We start from the raw sequence: 5,759 nt of genomic DNA on the forward strand, positions 1-5,759 counted from the left end.
ATCGAGGTTGCTTTTTAGTACATTCATAAAGAAAACTTGAAAATGCCAAATAAGCAATAAATTTGGGGCATAGTTGAATCAAGTATCTCTGTGTCCCCTCCCAGAGATGGACGAAGCATCTGATGCCAAGCTAGGCCCAACCTGTGCCTCCTCATTGAGCCAATCCAAGCACTCATCGGACAAAGTGCAACTGAAAGTTGAAGCAGGAGCCAGGAGCTCTCTAGTCCTCCATGCCGTAGCATATCGGGCAAGCTGTACACCCCGGATAGGGAAAGCGGCTGGGTACTCAATCCCCTCCGGTGGACAGGTCTGATCATGACCAAACTGACGCAGGAACCGGAACGGAAAATAGAATACGCAATGGGTTAGACCAATCAATTGGATCCCAATCAGCCGAGACATACTATAGCTCATTGCCGGGAGGTTGAGCCAAGGGCAACGCCAAGCAATGCTGTCTGCAGACAAGTTGCACATCCAATCGAACCACCACCTTTCGTCAAGAGCATTGACTAGGCGCTGCCGAAAGAAGTAGCCTCGAGCTGAATAGGCTGAGCAAGAATCCACAACCTGCAACTTGTCCATTAACCATACCTAGGGGAGGGATGGAAAGTGAGAGAATAAAGAACAGAGAGATGTACGATGAGAGAAAAAGTGAGGAAAAGGGTTTTGTGAGAAAAAACCGAGCCTGAGGGTCGAGTGATGTGAGCAAATATATATGTGAGGTTGGGTGGGAAACATTACCTGCAGCAGTAGTGGACTCCCAGCGAACCTAGTCGCCTCCCGGCGATAGACAGAATCTAAGCCCATCAGTGTCTCGGCCAAGGTCATGGCAATACAGCTCTTTCCTTCTCTCAAACCTTGGGCGACTTCAATCAGGCGAATGCTAGCCCCGCCGAAGCCCGAGGAAAGCAGAAAGTGAGACAACATACACAAGCAGAGGGCGTGTTGCCGGAAACCCTGCCAATAATGGTTGCTGCGGTCACCGGCGTCGGAAAAACGGTGGATCAAGCCGAGGATGTCTAGTTCCCCACTGCAGATCAGAGATCGAGCGTCATGCGCCGTGAGCCCACACATCCGCCCTAAAGCCTGAGCATGGCCAAAACGGAGTTGGGCCAAGATCACTTCAGAGCATTCAGACTCCATCAAAACCTGAAAATCTTCGAAAGTGGGACATACCTCTTGGCCGCCGAAGCTAAAAACATGCGTCACTGGATTCCAGAACCTTGCCGCGGCATGGAGAAAAGGAAGATGTAGCGGAGTACGGCTCAGCGTGAATAGTGCATTCAAGCCGAAACCCCGGAAATTCAGCTTTTCCGAGCCATCTAGAGAAGAGACCCAAGATGTGACATTTTCTGCGAGAAACGCCTCCATCTTTGTCTAAAACTAAGATGAAATGAATGTTCCCAAAGTTGAGGCTTTTATAGAAGGAAAGACACTATTCACGGGGACACGTGTCAAAAATCTGGTGGCTGCAGGACTGAGTGGCCGGCCGGCCACCTTTTCTGGCTGGCCAGCCATTTACTTTTTCAGAAATGGCCGGCCAGCTGTCCCTCTCCACAAAAAATGGCCGGCCGGCCCCCAGAGGTGACCAGCAATGCTCCAGTATATCCCCTTGGCCCTGTTTTACTCTTCGAGGGAAAGTTCCAAGCATTTCCATGCAACGGGAAAGTCAAAGGCCTTTATCTCCCTCCGTTTCGGATGCGTTCCGATGCCCAGATCGTCAGAAGTACACTTTGTTGTTGTTGAGTCTTGTTTATCGAGTTGTTGTTTTGCTTATCGAGTTGTTTGTCGAGCGGACGTGTTTTGTGTTTTTGAGTCTTTGCTCTCTATTTAAGCAATTTTTGTTAAAGTCTTGTTTATTTGCGTTGTTGCATTTTGCTTATCGAGTTGTAAACTTCCTAAGGTTCTGTTATATCTTAGTAAGTTGAGTTGCTTAGTTTGTTGCGTCGGTTCACTACCTGACTTGGTGATTACACAACGCGCATTTCCATTCAATTCCATTTTTGTGCAAAATAAATTGATGCGATACGATGCTAAAAGATTAAAATACAAACACCTTTTCAAAAGCTATTTCATTTCATCATGCTTTACAACAAACAAAGGTACAAGTTTTACAAAAAAAAATAAAACTGCCTAACAATGTGCAAAGTGCTACAAACTACTAGCAAAAAAGAAAAATAAAGCAGGAAATAGCAGCATCAAAGTCCTCGGGAGCGGGAACGAGAAGCACTCCTCATCCTCTTCTGCGGGACAATCTCCGCACCATCATCATCATCTGATTCGGAGTTGTCATCCTCAGAATCCCCCTCAGCCTCGCCGCTATTCCCCGAGCCAAAACCGGAGCCTCCCTCCTTAGCAGATGTCTCTGACTGACGGTCGGTAGCCTCCTCCTCCTCCTCAGCATCCTCCTCCTCCTCATCAGGCTCCACCTCCACAACGTGAGCCCTGCGTCTGCGGACAGGCCCTCCTCGAGCTCCTCGAAAAGGCCGAGATGGCCCCGCCCCCTGAGAAGGCCGAGATGGCCCCGCCCCCTGAAAAGGCCCAGATGGCCCAGCTCCCCAAGGAGGCCCAGGTGGTTTGGTCTGCGGCTGACCGGACCATGAAGGCATCTGAAAACAAAGAGTTCAATTCAAATACATCAGTCCAAATATATACATCAGATGAAGATACAAGCAAAGGATACGTAAAGTGGGTGCATGTTAATACAGTGTACAAGTGGGGTGTGTGTCAGATGTGCTCTACACAAGTAGTCTATCGATGTAGTAGAAATCAGCATGTCATCAGAAGTATGATAAATGCCAGAAAACTGAAGGGTACCTGAATGCCCGCGACAGACAACTGTGCCTCCCTACGCAGGACCGTGCCCTCGAGTGTGGCCACCAGTCCAACCACCTCCTCCATGTACCCTCGCGATGGCTGCAAAAATGAGCTCATAATCATCAGTGAACAAAAGAGTGTCTAAACATCTGAATGATGAATGAAAAAAGTGGAGCATACCGGCGGTGAGTCCGGATCAATGGCGTATCGATCACTGGGCATCGGAGGCTCTAGCGGGATCGAAGTCGGAGAGACAGCCCCATACTGCCACGCCATCAACTCAGTCGGCATATCTGGCCACCCGGGATGAGGATGAGTCGACGGAGTCGGAGGAACCGGTCTACTCCCACCTCTAGATGTACCAGCCCTGCTGGTAGAAGGGGCGTCTGGAGCCCGAGCCCGAGCCTGGCCCGAGGATGACATACCGGCAGGCCTCATCATCGGGATATGAGCTCCCGTCAATGGAGGCATCAAGTATATGTGACGGTAAGTGGCGTAGTCCCCCTCCTCAACATATAGTAAAGCATCACTGCCCAGCATGGCGCCGACTACCTCCAAGTAAGAGAGCCTGTCAGCAGTCTGCATACTGGCTGGAGGTACTGCGGGAGGATCCTGAGAAAGATACCCCCATACCTGGCGCAGAAAGCGTTTCCCCAGGAACCATGCCCTGCCAACCGGCCCTTCAAGCAGGACCCTATACTGGGAGATGTCCGACGCTCCGGTATACTGAAGTCGGAGACCATCACCCAGGGACACCCAGGGCTGCCATGTGATCTGCGGATGATAAATGCATAAACCAATCAGAAATCAAGAATATACAGAGCAAATCAAAGATGAAAATGAAAGGAACTGAAAGTTCTGAGGTACCTCTGAATGTCGCACAGTGTCGAAGTACTGTCGCAGGTTAAGGAGGGTCTCTCGAGGTCTCGGCCGGTGCGGGCCCTCGAACACCAATGAATATGGGGTCATGAGAATCCCCGCCACCTCCAACTCTGGGGCTAATGATGGGAAGTATACATAGACCCATAGCTGAGAAAAGCAGTGCAGAATGTAAGTACGAAATGCTGAGAGCGAAATACAGACTGTAAAAGTGCGCTGTGTGTGCAATGTACAAGTAATGAAGAGCAGAAATGCAAATCAAGGGGACAGAAAAGTACCTCCCAGGCTCTCCAGTAGCCGCCAAGTAAATCGCCCCGCCCGCGGGAGGTCGCGCTCATATAAAAGTAAAGGGTAGCCAGGCCGGCGCCACCCCAGTCATATCAATGGACCTGTGATAGGTCAACCAGAGCGCTCAGCAGGTATAGCCCAACTGTGTTCCCTCTGTCGGCAAACAGGGTAGTCCCGAAGAGGAACATAAGGAAACCACGGGCATACTGCTCGGTCTCCTCGGGAGTCTCAGGCACCATCTCCGCCCGCCGGAAATGGGAGGAGAACCAAGTGTATCGGACTCTCCCAGAGACCCTATCGACAGGTGGGCGAGCCCCCAATAAATACATCCAGGCGGCCTCCCACTCGCCCATATCCTCATCGTAGGGGATAGACCAACCTCCAACGTCAAGGCCCGGTCAATACAGCGAAGTCAAAAGGGGTCATGGTCATGTCCCCGGTAGCAGAGAAATGAAAGGAGTTGGTGGTGTCCCACCATCTCTCTACCAAGGCTGCCATCAGTGTCCTCCTGGCAGGACAACGTGACAACCCGACGCAGAAAGGCCAGAATCCTGCCAAATCTACCAAATCTCGGACGGCCTCCGGGAGCTCGGCGTACCAGTCCCGTGCGATGGTGGAACCATATCCCCGCACACTGCGGGAACCAACCTGCATTCAGAATGAATACATTTGTCAATAATGAAATGAATGGGCTGTGTGCCAATGAAATGAAGTGGGCTGTGTGCCAATGAGATGAAATGGGCTGTATGCCGATAAAGTGAAATAAGCTACATGCAAATCTATCTGGGCTGCGTGTTCAGAAAATTTGAAGTTTGGGCTGTGTGTTCAACTTTCAGTTAAAGTGTGGGCTGCGTGTTCACTATCTATCTGAGCTGTGTGTTCAACTTTCAGTTAAAGTGTGGGCTGCGTGTTCACTATCTATCTGAGCTGCGTGTTCAGGAAATTTGAAGTTTGGGCTGTGTGTTCAACTTTCAGTTAAATTGTGGGCTGCGTGTTCACTATCTATCTGGGCTGCGTGTTCAGAAAATTTGAAGTTTGGGCTGCATGTTCAACTTTCAGTTAAAGTGTGGGCTGCGTGTTCACTATCTATCTGAGCTGCGTGTTCAGGAAATTTGAAGTTTGGGTTGTGTGTTCAACTTTCAGTTAAATTGTGGGCTGCGTGTTCACTATCTATCTGGGCTCCGTGTTTAGAAAATTTGAAGTTTGGGCTGCGTGTTCAACTTTCAGTTAAATTGTGGGCTGCGTGTTCACTATCTATCTGGGCTGCGTGTTCAGAAAATTTGAAGTTTGGGCTGCCTGTTCAACTTTCAGTTAAAGTGTGGGCTGCGTGTTCACTATCTATCTGAGCTGCGTGTTCAGGAAATTTGAAGTTTGGGCTGTGTGTTCAACTTTCAGTTAAATTGTGGGCTGCGTGTTCACTATCTATCTGGGCTGCGTGTTCAGAAAATTTGAAGTTTGGGCTGCGTGTTCAACTTTCAGTTAAAGTGTGGGCTGCGTGTTCACTATCTATCTGGGCTGCGTGTTCAGAAAATTTGAAGTTTGGGCTGCGTGTTCAACTTTCAGTTAAATTGTGGGCTGCGTGTTCACTATCTATCTGGGCTGCGTGTTCAGGAAATTTGAAGTTTGGGCTGCGTGTTCAACTTTCAGTTAAATTGTGGGCTGCGTGTTCACTATCTATCTGGGCTGCGTATTCAGAAAATTTGAAGTTTAGGCTGCGTGTTCAACTTTCAGTTAAATTATGGGCTGCGTGTTCACTATCTATCTGGGCTGCGTGT

General features: G+C 49.5%; 1 long non-coding RNA gene across 1 annotated transcript; it reads right to left on the reverse strand.

The window, feature by feature from the left end:
- Window positions 1-3,134: 3,134 nt before the first annotated feature.
- LOC145821068 (uncharacterized) lies at window positions 3,135-4,210 on the reverse strand. Its single transcript, XR_014363107.1, has 3 exons — window positions 3,975-4,210; window positions 3,685-3,846; window positions 3,135-3,591 (listed from the first exon to the last, which is right to left on the reverse strand). It is a non-coding gene; the product is annotated as an uncharacterized LOC145821068 (long non-coding RNA).
- Window positions 4,211-5,759: the final 1,549 nt, after the last annotated feature.

The sequence above is a fragment of the Camellia sinensis genome, chromosome 3, assembly GCF_055761805.1.
Source record: "Camellia sinensis isolate YWXY chromosome 3, ASM5576180v1, whole genome shotgun sequence".
NCBI classification, from domain to species: domain Eukaryota; kingdom Viridiplantae; phylum Streptophyta; class Magnoliopsida; order Ericales; family Theaceae; genus Camellia; species Camellia sinensis.